This window comes from Protopterus annectens, chromosome 1.part0 (assembly GCF_019279795.1).
Source record: "Protopterus annectens isolate FY-2018-M chromosome 1.part0, PAN1.0, whole genome shotgun sequence".
Lineage (NCBI taxonomy): Eukaryota > Metazoa > Chordata > Ceratodontiformes > Protopteridae > Protopterus > Protopterus annectens.
The window spans coordinates 983197059-983214636 of NC_056725.1; positions in this window are offsets into that span (position 1 = coordinate 983197059).

Genomic DNA, 17578 nt, shown 5'->3' on the forward strand with positions numbered 1-17578 from the left:
ACTGATTTATTAATAGCCCCCATGTCACCTTTAAAAACTAAAAACACCTAAAAAATCAATAAATTGCTGTGAAAACTTCACAGAAAATCTAAGAAAATCTTTAGTACTATGCAAAAAAAAAAATCAATAAATTCATGTAAACAATCAATTGATTCTGTCCAGATTAAAAAAAAATTCTCAACAAAATGTCCACAATATAATAAAAACTGACTAAAACTAACTACAATTCTGCAATAAATTAGTAGACTCCCATTGTACACTAAATTGGTACAGCTATTTGCACATGCAGTGCCTATTGTTACTCTTACCTTCTGTAATTAAAAAAAATCTTGAAATACAAAAATATTATTCTGGAACACACATTCCAATAGCAAACACAATTAACTCCATTTGTATTGGGGATTAAAGTAAATAAAGAGTTCACATCAATAGTAAGAAAGTAAAAACTCTCTATGCAACATTCTTTATACAAAGTATATAGACTAAAAACAAAATGATTTGTGTCTTTCAAAATAGAACAGATCTTGTTTAATAGGGGGTACAGGGTCTTATATCTATATCTATATATATATATATATATATATATATATATATATATATATATATATATATATATATATACCTGATAACGCTGAAAGCTGAGAAGAATGACAACGAGATAACCAACACCAGAAGATCGACAACAGAGAAGACCGAAAGTTGAGAATCCTGATGCTGAGAACACCGACATGTTAAGGTAGAGTGTATGATAGGGACAGACATTAGGGTCAGGGTGTGGGTAAGGTAAGTGTGTGATAGTGACAGATGTTAGGGTCATGGTGTGGGTAAGGTAAGTGTGTGATAGTGACGGATGTTAGGGTAGGGTGAGGGTCAGTTAAGTGCGTGATGGACTTTAGGTTTAGGGGCGGGTTAAGTGAGTTAGGGTTAGGGTGCGGGTAAGGTAAGCGTGCAATAGTGATGGACTTAATGGTTAGGGGGGATTAAGTGTGTTAGGGTTAGGGTGCGGGGAAGGTAAGTGTGCAATAGTGACAGACTTAAGGGTTAGTGGCGGATTAAGTGAGTTAGGGTTAGGGCACGTAAGGTAAGTGTGCGATAGTGATGGACCTTAGGGTTAGGGTTTGGGTTAAGGTTAATGCATAGATAGTTTTGTATGTAAGGTTTAGTGTAGGTTTGTAAGGTTTTTGGTGTGCTTGTGTTGTGTGTGTGTGTTTTTTGGGAAAGGATTTGTTTTGTTGATTGTCGGGATTGTGGTTTGTCAGGCATGTGAAGTTTCGTGTTTTTGAACTTTCAGTTTTGTCGTGTCGTTTATTTCGTTGTCAGTGTTTTGGCGTATCTGTGTTATCAGGTAGACCCATATATATATATATATATATATATATATATATATATATATATGGGTCCCCTTCACTACACCGACATGCAACAAAACCGACACCCAAAACACCAAGAACAAAAGACCGACGACGCAGATGATCAACAAGGTGAAATCCCGACAGCTGATACACCAACATGGGCAACGTGTGAGCGCGACTCGGTAAGTGTGCGATAGTGAGGGATTTAGGGTTAGGGTGTGGGAAAGGTGAGTGTGCGGTAGTGTCGGACTTAGGGTTAGGGTGCGGGTAAGGTAAGTATGTGATAGTGATGGATTGTAGTTTTAGGGGCGGGTTAAGTGAGTTAGGGTTAGGGTGAGGGTAGGGTGAGTGTGTGATAGTGACGGACTTTATGTTTAAGGGTGGGTTGAGTTAGGGTTAGGGTGCAGGTAGGGTAAGTGTGCGATAGTGACGGACTTTAGGTTTAGGGGTGGGTTAAGTGAGTTAGGGTTAGGGTGCGGGTAGGGTAAGTGTGCTGTAGTGTCGGACCTTAGTGTTAGGGTTTGGGTTAAGGTTAGTGCATATATAGTTGTGTGTAATGTGTAGTTTACATTTTGTGTGTCGGTGTTTTGGGTGTCGGTGTTATGCTGTTCGGTTTTGTGAGTTGTTAGTATTATGTGTTTTCGGTCTTTTGGTCTCGGTGTTTTGGGTGTCGAATTTGTGGCGTGTCTGTGTAGTGAAGGGGACCCATAGATATATATATATATATATATATATATATATATATATATATATATATATATATATATATATATATATATATATATATATATATATATATATATATATATATATATATATATATATATATATATATATATATATATATATATATATATATGGGGATCTACTTTACATGATCAAATTTTCAAATGGCCGAGACCATATGATTGAACATTTAAAAGTTCGAACATGCTAAAAAAAAAATGTTTCTAGCAGGGAGGCAAGCACCCCTGTACCCTACACCCCCCGCTATTTAAATACACCAACTCTGAGATCGCACTACAGTGCGGAAAAGAGAAATCTTCCCGTTCTGCACTGTATGGATATCTCCATTAAGACCGTTTGAACTTTTAAAAGTTCAAATATATGGTCTCAGCCATATGAAAGTCGAACTTTTAAAAATTCAATGATCTGAAGGGGACCCATATATATATATATATATATATATATATATATATATATATATATATATATATATATATATATATATATATATATATATATCTATATGTATGTATATACACACATATATATATATATATATATATATATATATATATATATATATATATATACATATGGATCCCCAACACTACACCAACACACCACAAACCCAACAGCCAAAATGCCGACACCAAAACACTGACACCACAGAAAACCGACAGTCCACACTACCGAACACCATGACACCGACTCACAACACACACACACAACACAAGCACACCAAAAACCTCAGAAATCTACACTAAACCTTACATACACAACTATCTATGCACTAACATTAACCCATACTCTAATCCTAAGGTCTGCCACTATCGCACACTTACCCGCACCCTAACGTCCGTCACTATTGCATACTTACACAGTCGCATATGTCGGTGTTTTCAGCGTCGGGATTTCGAACTGTCAGTTATTTCCATTGTCGGTCTTCCAGTCTCGGTGTTGTGAATGTCATTCTTGTGTGCTGTTGGTCTACTGAAATAGACCCATATATGGATCCCCTACACTACACTGACACACCACAAACCCGACAGCCAAAATGCCGACACCACACAAAACCGACAGTCCACATTACCGAACACCATAATACAGACTCACAACACACACACAATACACGCACACCAAAAACCTTAGAAAAATACATTAAACCTTACATACACAACTATCTATGCATTAACCTTAACCTGCACCCTAACCCTAAGGTCCGTCACTATCGCACACTTATCTTACCTGCACCCTAACCCTAAAGTCCATCACTATCACACACTTACCTTACCCGCACCCTAACCCTAAAGTCCGTTACTATCGCACACTTACCTTACCCACAACCTAACGTCCATCAGTACTGTATACTTACACAGTCACACATGTCGGTGTTTTCAGCGTTGGGATTTCGAACTGTCAGTTATTTCCGTTGTTGGTCTTCCAGTCTCAGTGTTGTGAATGTCATTCTTGTGTACTGTCGGTCTACTGAAGTAGATATATATATATATATATATATATATATATATATATATATATATATATATATATATATATGTGATCCATCCCAACCCTGATACTATTGGTGACATAGGAGGACATTCCAAAGATTTAAGGACTTTAGGTAGGCCATAAAGAATCAGTACAACAGGATATTCAATATACAAATAATCAAATAAATAATTACTAACAAAGCCACTTATATGAAGATCATAACTTTAAATGTCTCATGTACAGCATATGTATTCATATCATCCAACATAACATTCATCTGCCTTAAGTAAAAACTTCTGAAATTTCATGTACTTAAAAAGCTTGTTCTACAAGTCATTGATTTTAGGTAAAAAACTTGTATTAGCAATTTTTACATTACTTTCATTAATAGCATCGTCATTGGAAAAATCAAGTAATAGCAATGGATTCCTACTCACATTGAGAACCTGTGCAAAGTGGTCATCTTACTGTTATATGCTGTGATGGTTCACAATCCAGTTCAACAATTGTACCATCAGCCAAGTTCCTCTAACCAGAACAAAAATAAGTAATAATGTAAAGCAAATCCAACCATGGGGATAAATGGTATCCAAATAAAAAGTTCCAGTAAAAACAACAAAAAAATTACTACCAACCAATAACTGAAAAACAATGCTTTAATCAAAGTGGTAAGCATATTCATGCCAAAACTAGTGCTACAACAGATGTTTAAAAATGTCATTAAACATCATCAATTAATTGCACAAAAATTGAGATAATGATTAATGCTTTAACCAGTGCAACTTCAATACAAGTTTTAAAGAAGCAGTATCATTTAAACTAAACCCTGCAGTAACACCTAATTCAATGATCCCTTCATACTCAGCCCTTTAAGTTGCATTTACAATATTGCCAACCCATATATATGCAGATGTATCACTTTCAGCAAAAGAAGCTTAAATCTATGATATACACTTTTCACATTAATATGTTTAGCAACCATCTACCATTTATCCCTATGGTTGGATCCCAACATCCCTTGCCCATATTTTGTCCACAGTCAGTATTCCTATGCATACCCATGACACAGAGACCTCAGAAAAGGACAGGTTGAGAGTGACATAGTTGATCAGGATAGTATGGTTATTCCAGTTGCAGAGCTGTTGACTCTCCCCATAGCTACAATGAGGGTGAAGTGCCACACTGGTGGGTTGGTAGAGTTGCTTACAGGATGCCTGCTGTTTACTCTCCTCTTGATGTTGATGGCTGCCACACAATGTATGTGTAATCTCCTCATGGAGGCACAGGCACATTCTTCCAGGGCCTCAGAGGAGATAGTGTAAGTACTAATCATTGTGCATTCTGAAATGTGCGACTACTTGCACCATGTGAATGACTCCTTGGACAGAACGAATGACACACTGGATCAGGCAGTGTTTGTTATGGAATGTTTGTTGTAGGAGGGTTGGCATCCACATGGCAGGATAGTTGCTACATCATCTAGTGTTCACTGACATGGCTGTGCAAGATCTTACTCCAGTAGTGGCACTGTTTCCACTGCTCCTTTAGTGACTGCAGTGTTCTCACCCAGATGTCGTAGACCATGTGATCTTCAACCTGGACACAGTAGTGATGACAGCTCATCTAGCAGACATCGCTCATGTTCAGGTAGCAGACCTGACTTCTAACTGGGGCATGGAACTAGCAGTTCAACTCCTGGCAGAGGTAGTTTTCACAAACTGGGCTTTGATGCTGAACTAAAAACTCTACCATGCCTGGTTCACACCTGTCTGAGATGCCAGGATGCAGTGCTAGCCACAGTGCTTGATTATGTTCAGGTAGACATAAAGACATTGAATAAAAACTTGCCCATATGACCTCACACACAAACACATGCACACACGTGCACACACACACACACACACACACACACACGCACACACACGCACACACACACACACACACACACACACACACACACACACACACACACACACACACACACACACACACACACACACACACACACACACACGCATTATCTAAGCAGTACTGTAAACTAATATGCACTTTGTGCTACTTCTTTGTTACTTATACACACTAACTTCTTTGTTGTCAGGCTTTGTTTCTGTACCCTGCCAGTCTTCTGTAAGTGATGAAGACTGTGACCTCCCCTTTGCATGTCTTTGTGACTTAGGGTTGCATGTATGTCTGATCCACAGAATGGATGGCTCATGCCTGCTTTATAATAAGCTTGCTTTAATGTAAACACATTGCAGAAGAGATGTTTTATTTATCATTCCTACTTGGTTGTGAACAATTGGCTATGTAATTGGTGACTTTCACTGTATTTCTATTAGTAGCCTTAGTAATGCAGTCAAAATTGATATTTAATTATTGCTTATTGGTGTACTTGTGCAAATGATCCAACCATTGATCTGCTCACTGGTTTGTATGCATGGATAACTGAAATGCTTGATGCACAGCACTGGGCAAAACTCATAGCTGTACATTATAAACATCAATCATAAGCAATTACTGATATTACTGTACACCTGAGACGTGTTTCAACTTAGGGATATATAAATATTTGCATATGACAGTAATCAATTATATACCTCTTTTTTCCCATACAGGTTTTACACTTAACCTTGTTAATATTGCAGTTACAAGATGTGCCCTTGGGGGTTGTCTCTGTCTAATGCTGACAGAATACAGCCATTATATGATTAAGTAAAGGTTGTGGACTTTTGCAGATATTGATTTTCATAGTTGTATGTGCTTGGGCTGCTGGGTTTTTACTTAAGAAGGCAAAGTGTGTGTGTGTGTGTGTGTGTGTGTGTGTGTGTGTGTGTGTGTGTGTGTATGTGTGTGTGTGTGTGTGTGTGTGTGTGTTATCCTTTACCTTTTATCCAGTACAATAGCATATTGTGCAAGACTATGTCTGCACGTCTAATCTGCAGCTGGTGTTTCTTTCTCAGACTCCTCATCTATATCTGCTGGAGCTGCTGGCCCTACCTGTGATCCTGGAAACTGTGACCCTGCCCCTTGTTGTCCTTGCTGAAGCTGTTTCTTGACAATTATATTATTCAACATGGAACAGACTGAGTATTTGGGCAGAGGTGGATGGGTCATACTTCAAGACATCTCCTGATGTCTTCAAATACTGGAACCTTGATTTGAACAAGCCAAATACATGTTATATGATATTCCTAGTTTGAGCATGGGTATCATTGTATGATTTCTCAGTGAGGATATGTGGATTTTTCATGGGTGTCTTGAGCCAAGGTTCCAGTGCATACATAACCTGCATCCCCCACTAGATGCCCTAGTAGAAAGTCATCCCTAGCAAATCTTCTGTATAGCTCACAGGTGTACCATGTGTGTGAATTAGGAAAACTGCCTGGATTACCTACACAGACATTGTAAATGATCCCTTGGGCATTGCAGACAACCTTATAGTTTATGGAGTGGTATTCTTTGCTTTTAATGTACCACTTTCCATGTTCACTGGATGAGGCTTTTATTTCTATGTGTGTGCAATCTATTGCCCTTGAAACTTCAGGAAAGTGTCCTAATGTATAAAATTACAGCATGAATCTTACTTGCTCTCTCCTTTGAGATGTGTTGGAAACAGATATGATCCCTTGCATGTTGTTGCATTGCATTTAGAAAATAATGTAACATTCTAGAGGATGAGGCCTGAAACATCGCTAATCTATTTCCTACGAGTCTCTGTAAAGTACCTCTAGTTAGTATACATAACGCAACACATACCATTGTTTTCACTGGGATGGGTTCTCCATGATTTTCGTGGGGCCTCAGGTGAGAGTGGTAGAGGTTGCATATCTCCTCTAGTGTTTCCCTGTCCAAATGGTATCACTCTACAATGGCTGTGTCATGCAGTCCATGGTAAGTCAAATGGGGTCTAAGTAGCCTTTTTTCTTCTTGGTTGAGGTCTAGCAGCAGCAACAGCACCTTGATTTAAAGCCTTTTGCACATACAGGATAATGATAGGAGTTGCATCCCCTAACATTTTTATTCTAAGTATATGCATGGCTATAATCCAAAGAGTTTTGGATTTCAAGGCAAAAGCCAGCACTGAGTGTACATGATCACTGTGTTGACTCCTGAATAGTTCCATCATGTGCCAGCACTGAGTGTACATGATCGCTGTGTAGGCTCCTAAATAGTTCCATCATGTGCCAGCACTGAGTGTACATGATCGCTGTGCAGACTCCTGAATAGTTCCATCATGTGCCAGCACTGAGTGTACATGATCACTGTGTAGACTCCTGAATAGTTCCATCATGTGCCAGCATTGAGTGTACATGATCACTGTGTAGACTCCTGAATAGTTTCATGTGCCAGCACTGAGTGTATATAATCACTGTGTAGACTCCTGAATAGTTCCATCATGTGCCAGCACTGAGTGTACATGATCACTGTGTAGACTCCTGAATAGTTCCATCATGTGCCAGCACTGAGTGTACATGATCACTGTGTAGACTTCTGAATAGTTCCATCATGTGCCAGCATTGAGTGTACATGATCACTGTGTAGACTCCTAAATAGTTCCATCATGTGCCAGCACTGAGTGTACATGATTGCTGTGCAGACTCCTGAATAGTTTCATGTGCCAGCACTGAGTGTACATGATCACTGTGTAGACTCCTAAATAGTTCCATCATGTGCCAGCACTGAGTGTACATGATCATTGTGCAGACTCCTGAATAATTCCATCATGTGCCAGCACTGAGTGTACATGATCACTGTCTAGACTCCTGAATAGTTCCATCATGTGCCAGCATTGAGTGTACATGATCACTGTGTAGACTCCTAAATAGTTCCATCATGTGCCAGCACTGAGTGTACATGATTGCTGTGCAGACTCCTGAATAGTTTCATGTGCCAGCACTGAGTGTACATGATCACTGTGTAGACTCCTGAATAGTTCCATCATGTGCCAGCACTGAGGGTACATGATCGTTGTGCAGACTCCTGAATAATTCCATCATGTGCCAGCACTGAGTGTACATGATCGTTGTGCAGACTCTTGAATAGTTCCATCATGTGCCAGCGCTGAGTGTACATGATCATTGTGCAGACTCCTGAATAGTTCCATCATGTGCCAGGACTGAGTGTACATGATCGTTGTGCAGACTCCTGAATAGTTCCATCATGTGCCAGGACTGAGTGTACATGATCACTGTGCAGACTCCTGAATAGTTCCATTATGTGCCAGGATACATGATCGCTGTGCACACTCCTGAATAGTTCCATCATGTGCCAGCACTGAGTGTACATGATCGTTGTGCAGACTCCTGAATAGTTCCATCATGTGCCAGCACTGAGTGTACATGATCACTGTGCAGACTCCTAAATAGTTCCATTATGTGCCAGCACTGAGTGTACATGATCGCTGTGCAGACTCCTGAATAGTTCCATCATGTGCCAGCACTGAGTGTACATGATCGCTGTGCAGACTCCTGAATAGTTCCATCATATGCCAGCAGTGAGTGTACATGATCGCTGTGCAGACTCCTGAATAGTTCCATCATGTGCCAGCACTGAGTGTACATGACCGCTGTGCAGACTCCTGAATAGTTCCATCATGTTGGACCAAGTAGCATGAAATTCAGCTACTTATAATTTCATTAGCATGTTCTGACATTTTCCCTTGTTTTGAAGCTCTGCACCAAGTGTAGAGATGTTTAATAAATGCGAAAGACTGCACTATCATGGACACAAGATAGCAGCACTTAGGGTAGGCATTCATGAATTCAGACCTTTGTTTTGTTCTTTTATAGTTATTTGCCTAAAGGCTTCCCACCTGATTTTAATGTATAGTATCCAAGTTGAATTTCACCAGGAAACTAATTAAGGCACAGAAATGAATACCATCATTGCACTGGAAGCTTAAACTAAGAAGTTTTACTTTTCCACAGCTTCAATTTGGTCCATTCAAAGACTTTTAAAGAGAAAAGTCTGCTTATTTATCATTGTCATTTTAGATTTGCCAACTGAGAAGAGGAAACCTGATAAGAAGTGGCTGAAGTATTTCTGTTTAATTGAACTGTCATTGCTTGCCTGTTAGGAGCAAAGGGAGAATAAAGGGAGAATAAACATTCAGCAGCTGAAGCCTCTGCAGTGAAAAATGGATACAGAGAGAGAAAGACAGAGAAAGGGAGAAGGAGTCAGAGAGAGACAGTAAATTGTTTTGAACTATCTGTTCACACTGCTGAATAGAATGAGACAGCAAATTATCTGCACTGTTGTGAAATGTTACTTGTTTGTACTGCTACAGAGAGCTGTTGCCTAAACAGATTTAGTCAACATATTGTTAGCAGTGACACAATCTTGCCATTAAAGTGACTGTTACTAAGTTTTCATGGCTGAGTCCTGTCCTGCCCTGTGAGAAATATAAATATTTGTTGTATATTTTTATATATCGACTTTTATCAATATAAATTATAGCATATTTCTCAGAATAATATGTCATGACACTTGGGGAAGAATGCATTTATCTGATTCAAATATAAAGCTATGAACACAACTTTGCTACACATGAGTCTAAATTTGAGAGGGTCTCTGAAATATCAGATGTAAAAAAATCTCTATTTAAGAGAAATATGTGGGTTTTTACTTCTAGTGCAATGGCAACTCAGTAGATGCATATTCTTGACGTGTAATATAGGCTCTATATATAGAAGAAGAAATATTCCCATACCTAATAGAAAACTAGCACAATTCGGCATGCCAGCCTGTGATAGTTATATGCATATGAAACCCTACATTTGGCACCTATGTATAAAATGGAATATATTAGTCTCCCCTTAAGAACTGTAACAAAACTTTTGTGAAACAGCAAAAAAAAAAAAAAATAAAACAAACAAAAAAGACACCCAATACTGTCATTCATTCAATAAGGATTTGTTACAGCAGAAAGCTGAATTTGACCTCAGCACATTGTGTAGAATCATATAGTGTTTGGCGATGCTAACTTTCTAGTCACAAAATGCTGATTTATCTGCTGAAACATATCTTTACTTCCTGTTTAATGAAAATCTATTATGGGCATGTGCTGCATACCTCACAGGCAGTAGAAGTTATACAGTCACTCTAAGTGAAATGCAGCATGCCAGTATATCATGTGAAATGCCCGTGAAACTCTACATTTTGTACAGGCTCATAAATATCCTTATGGTAGCTGTCTGTTGATACTAACTATACCTTTATAGAATGATACCATATAGTGCTATTCTATCCTTAGTAATCTCAGTGCAATTCAGTACTGGACTTTTTTGAAAACTCACTGCAATTACACCTTGTGCCACAGATATAAAATATCATTTTCAGGGACTCCTTGCAAGCATAGTTAAAATGGTCACCAAGTTCCAAAACAGCACCACTCCCAGTATCAGCCAACATCCACCTGAGTCATGTCCCAGTGCTCCCTCCACTCCAATGTCATCCAAACCACAAGAAAGGGGGGATATTAGGGCAACATTAATAGACCCTCCCCCTCTGCCATCAGCCTGCTTAAAATGTGTTCCCCCTTTCTTATTTACCTTAACAAGCAGATCTTATCAATTCCTTAATAAAAAGTGACAAATTAACCTTAAAAAGTCCAGTTTAACACCATCTAACTTAAGCAAACAGATCCTTATCCAAAAATTCCTGATGTTTCAACATCTTAAAATCCAGTGACTGACATGCTCACTGTTCGCTATCATTAACATCACACCTTGTCACTCTGAAACTTTTATAACACTGTGCTTGTCTCCACTATAACCAATATATAATTTTTGAACAACAAAACACACACTGGGATACCTTTGCCTTAACAGCAGTAAGTCACAAATAATATGTACAATCAACCACCTCTTTGGGATTATACCCCAATCAGTCCCTCCTAAATGAATCAAAACTAATCTGACATGCCCCCTAGAAAACTGACAGAATACAATTTTCTTCATCAATTGATGCCGCTGCATTCCTGTACAACCACTCCAAATAACGTCCTACTTTGATGGATCCAAACATAACAAATATCCTTTAGCAGCCCAATAAACAAAGGAGTGATCCACAGTGACAATGTTGCTGCATCCTGCAAAACAAAAATAATTCACCTGAGAAAACAAGACAACTAACATCATGTCAAGTGAATTACACATTAACTAATAAAACCAGACATCAAGTATAAGCCAAAAAGGCATCAGATGTTCATCTCCTGGCTCACTTAATAACATAAATAGATGATCCTATGAATACCAAATCCAAAGCCCTGTCAATCAGAAAAGAATGTTAGGAAAAGTGAGCAGCCATTAAACCTTGGCTCTCCAAAGCCCTACGACCATTGTAACAAACTGTCTCACTGACAAATCAAGCTATCAATATTCCATGTTGACATCATCGACGATAACAGTGCCCATCAAACTGGATATAAGAACACCTCATTATTAACCTGCAATGCCACTTGTTGATCTTGTCCCTGCTTATCTACATTCAATCCCTTTAACCAAAACAAAATCACTGTATCTGTAATCTGAACATCACTCCATAATAAAGTACCTAGAAACTTACTAATCCTAAAGGCCCCAACAGACAAAAAAATGACTAAAACTGACCACAGAACACAATCACTTTGTATCGGCACCACAACACACAAATCAACCAAAAGCATTCTCAAAACATCCTTACCCAATGGCACTCTCTTATCACTTTCCACCAACTTAACTCACTATTCTTTCAGTATTCCTTAAAATTCCCCAATGCTCTGTGACATTCCACAAAACCAATAACCTGGCCAAAGCACCCAAAGCTGCCATATGCACTCTAACTGTTCAAACTCCTTCACCTAATCTGCACCTTTTCCTCAATATTGACCAACCAATCCCATAGAACAACCCCTTTGTTGCGCAGGCCAACACTGAATAAAGGCTGAAAAGGCCAAAGCAGCTGCAGTGTATGCCATCTGAGTAGATCTAGACCAAGATTGTGAAAGCAACCAACCAGCTACAAACTGCCAGTCCTCCAAACTCCACCTTGCATTGCCACAGCTTGAAAAAACACATTGTGAGCCATAAAATAAAGCCAGTTCATAGGTTCATAGGTTCATACTAGGCTATCTGCCCTAGGGCATTTATAAGCCTAGCCAGAATGTGTTTGGCTTTCGCCACCCATTTTAAATTTATTTTGCTATGCCCTTTTTCGAGGTTAGTATACTGTGCCTCTGTCTAACAGTGACACAGAAGTGATACCTGGGGTAAACCTACGATCTCCCATCCACTCATCAAGATTCCTCTTGAAGAGAGTCAATGAGGGACTCTGCTTAACCTGGACTGGGATTTTATTCCAGAGTGAAGGGAGCCTCTGGGTTATGAATCTGTCCCTCCAGCATGTCCTATTTATTTCAGTGCTGAGGTTCAAGTCTCTCAAGCGCGTAGCTCGATGGGATTTGGATTTTCTGAGGTGTAGCATGTCCATTAATTCCGGGTTAGACATGGCTTTATACGTCAGGCACAGATTGCCTCTGAACAGGCAGTATGCCACTGAGTAGAGCTGGAGTTTCTTTAACCGGGCAGCATATGGCATCTGTTTGAGTCCTTTGATCCTCTTGGTAAGGTACTTTTGGGGTCTTTCCAGTTGCTGCAGGTGTCTGGTAAGGTACATCCCAAAAGGGGCATTGTACTCAATTATGGGCCTGATGAGGGATGAGTAAAGAGGCACGATGATGTCCCCTGATCTAGATGTGAATCCCTTCATGATTAGGTGGGCTATATAAAATGTTTTTCTAACCACTTTGGCCACGTGGTTGTCAAATGAGAGATTGCTATCAACTTGGGTCCCCAGGTCCCTAATTACTTCTTCTGTACTTAATGGATTACCATCTATGTGGTAATTTGTGGGCACTTTGTTTTTGCCAAAGGGAATGACTATACACTTTTTGGCATTTAGCTTGAGGCCATGGCTCTGGCACCAGTTGTCTGTTTCTATGAGGCCCTTTTGGAGAATGCTTGTGTCGGCTGGAGAGTCGATTATGGCACCCAGTTTGCAGTCATTTGCGAACTTGGTCAGCCACAGTCCTTCCATGTTGGCCTGTACCTCCGAGAAATATATACCGAACAAGAGAGGTCCCAGGACTGAGTCTTGTGGGACACCACTTGTAACTGGTTTGGAGTCTGACATGGCTCCAGCAATTCTAACCATGTGGGTTCTGTCCTTGAGCCAGTTTGCAATCCATCTAGTGACATAGGGGTTTATATTTAAGCTGGTGAGCTTATCTATAATGCCCGAGTGGGGTATTGTATCGAAGGCTTTTGCGAGGTCCAGGTAGGCTGTGTGGACCACCTTCCCCTCGTCAATGGCTTTGGTGACTGTTTCCAAGAAATCAACCAGGTTTAAGAGGCAGGACCTGCCCTTAACAAAGCCGAACTGGGTAGGATCCAGTGTTTGTAGGTCCCCAATATCTTTATTTATGAGGTCCATGATGATCCTTTCCATAGCTTTGCAGACCAAGCTAGTCAGGCTTATGGGGCGATAGTTTCCAGGATCCATTGAGGCACCACCTTTATGGAGAGGGACCACTGTTGCTGTATGCCACTCTTTGGGCACATATCCTGTAGTAAGGCTGAGATTGAACAGTAGTTTTATGTTTGGGTTTAGCTCTTCTTGGAGTTCATGTAGGACGCAGCCCGGGACACCATCTGGCCCCGTTGATGATGTGTTTTTTGCTTTGGAGAGGTGTCTCTTACCTGAGCATCTGAGATGTCAGGGGGGCAGCACTCTGCTGGGATAGGTATTTGCCCTTTTGGTGGGGAGGGGGGGGAGAAGTTTGCGCTGAACCTGTCAGCTAGGATGTTGGCAATGTCTGTGGGTTCGTGTATTTTTGTCATTTTGGACTAATTCTGAGCATATCTGGGAATTACCACCCAGGTTCCTAACATAACTAAAGAAAGCCTTGTGATTATCCTTAGTGTCCTGTGCAATTTTTCTCTCGAAGCTGACCTTAGACAATTTTATGTGTGCCCGTAGTTTTTTGCTAATACTGATCAGTGATGCCTTCCCTTTTGGGATTTTGCTCTATCATTTAGTAGCTTCCTCCTTCTATTGTATAGTTTGTTTATGGCTGGGGTCCACCAGACAGGACGTCTGCCTTTGGAGGATTGGGTCTTGGTTTTATTTGGGATCGCATGATCCATGCATTCCTGAAGGTGTTCATAGAATGTGTTTATAAAGGATTCTGCGGTCTGGGCCGTATTTTCCACAGGCCCGGGGCTTTGAAGGATTCCACCTCAGTTTTGAGGAGTGTGAAATTTGCTTTAGAGAAGTTTTTCACTGTGGTTTTCTGGGCAGGGGGTGGGGTCGGGATGTGAATATGCAGTGAGATTAGTTTATGGTCTGATCTTACCAGTGAGGGATACACTTCTGGTCTGGAGCATAGAGTCCCCATGTTGGTAATGATCAGGTCCAGTATGTTTTCCCCTCTTGTGGGAGTGGTAACAAGTTGTTCCATAGCATTTGTGTTTATAAATTCTAGGAACCTTTGGGCTAGGGTGTTGGAGCTAGAGTAATGCTCCCAGTCTATGTTTTGGTAGTTGAAGTCACCCAATATAATGGTGTTTGGAGAGACCTTCATATTTTCCAGTGTTCTCAGGAAGGCCGAGTGGGGTTCCTGGGTTTGGGAGGGTGGTCTGTAGCAGGCTATAAACTGGAAGGCAGTTTTACCCACTGTTAGTTGCACATGGATAGTCTCTGATGCTTTGTGCTTTGCCACCAACCTGGAGGTGTGGGTATCTTTGATGAATATCGATACTCCCCCTCCTTTTGTGGTTCGGTCCAAGTTTTGGGGCCGAAAAGCATGGTATGATGTATAACCTGGTAGTGCTGGGGTGCTCTCAGGAGCCCTGAACCAGGTTTCTGTTACTGCACAGATATCGATGTTCTCCATGCTAAGGAAAGTTTCGAGTGCGTGCATCTTGAGTTGAACTGAAAATGAAACAAAATAAAACCAGTTGAACTGAAAATGAAACAAACTATCAGCCAAAAAAATCAACTTGCCCAACACGTTGCACTGAAAAAGACAATCTGATCTTTAAAGCTAACAAAATCAACTTTCCAGTAGTAACTGGACTAAAACTGAACTAGCAGACTTTCTAGTTAAAACATTAACCACTGCTTAATTGTGCAAATGAAAGACCAGTCAGTTATTCGCAAAGCAATGTTGCCAAGTTATCATTGCTATCGAAATAGACATCAATTCCAAAAATGCCAGATCTTTCTTCCAGTCTGGAGTCTAGTTCCTTGGTCAATCCACAGCAAAATACTGTTCCTCAAAAACTGCCGATGCCCCAACACATCCTGAAGCATCTTTCCACAGATGTAACTCATCCGCCGGATCCTATTCATCCTGTCAAAAACATAATGCCACTAAACCCTTCCAAAATATCCCTTCCAAAATATCCACCATGAATCAAAATCCTGTTTGACACAACTCAGTCCTCAAACTCATAATGCTTGTTTATACTTCCTTTCTACAAATTTGCCAGTGACCCATTAAATGCCTTAACTGGTAACACCACCCAGGAGCAAAGACGCCCAAAAGTTATCTCAACCGAACCTTCACCCTGTCAACAAAGTACAAGTAATTTCTCAGCTAATGAATGTTATCCTCAGGAAGGCAAAATAATCCTCTCCCTCTCTCTCTACATGAATCTCCAAACCCAAAACTTTAACTTTGTTGCCAGTCCCTCCACCTTGGCCTGTGATAACAAGACTCCAAACTCATAGCACAAATTAGGAAAAAAACTGCTTGGCCTCAAGTGCCATTTCCTGCCCTTCAGTGATTAACAAAAAATCATCATGGTAATGCAGAGTGAGCTGATACATATATATATAAAATGTGTGCACTAAGAAAATTTTGCTTAAGTTATATCTGCTCCACAGTACAATAACATCACACACTAGGGTGGATAGACAATAAGATGAGGTTTCTCAGGACATGACTGATGCAGGCTGTAGAGGAGCAACACATCCTTGACCATCAAACATTTCCAGCTCAGTTGCCTTTATGAGCCTTGTCCCACAATGAGATAAATATTTCCAGTATGTTTCTCCCTCCCCATGATGATCTTGCACATCCTCCAGCCCAGCATCATCAGATGCCTGAGTTGCTAATCATTGCCATAGTTAGATCTTTATCTCAGTAAGTTACTGGAAAGGCCATGTTGTAACCTGTTTCAGTAAATCATGAATGAAATTAAGATGGTTTAATGGAGATAGTTATATGGCAATTCAAGCTCAGGTTCAATGTGTGTGTGTGTGTGTGTGTGTGTGTGTGTGTGTGTGTGTGTGTGTGTGTGTGTGTGTGTGTGCGAGCTCATGTCTGCCTTCAGACAAACATGTGTAAATCTGTGTCCCTGTGTGTATCAATATGCTTATCAGTATGGCTTTTCTTTGCATAATACCAGAGCAAAATAAAATAATACAGCAAACAAGCAAATAAAATCCATTGAATAACAGTGATACAGAACATCTGGATGTAATTCATATCTTGGTTTAAAATTTATTTAGTTTGCTATTTCCATTATGGCAAAAAGTACACCAGTCCTGCAAAAGTCTCCGTGTAATCCTTATACAGACATGGCTTACTGCTATAACCATTGTTGACATAAGATAAATAAGGGAGAAAATGATGGATCTCAAAAGAAAACCCTGAACAAAAGACTGCAATTTAGTTACTTTTCTGGCTGTAGCTGGATAACTTTTAAGTATAATGCAAAACAAGGTCTGAGACAAACATAAATGAGGGTGATTAGAGACAGAAAAGAAGCAGTCCTTTTACAGACGATAAAGAAAATAATAGTGACTCACACAAATCCCATTATATGCCAACGGCATGGGAATTCAAAGTTACTTCTTTATGTCTGGTATGAGTCATACATAGCATTATGGGAAAGAGAAAGGATTGAGGGAGAACAGGATTACATTGATATATCAAGCCCCATTGGTAGCCATGGTATGGAAAG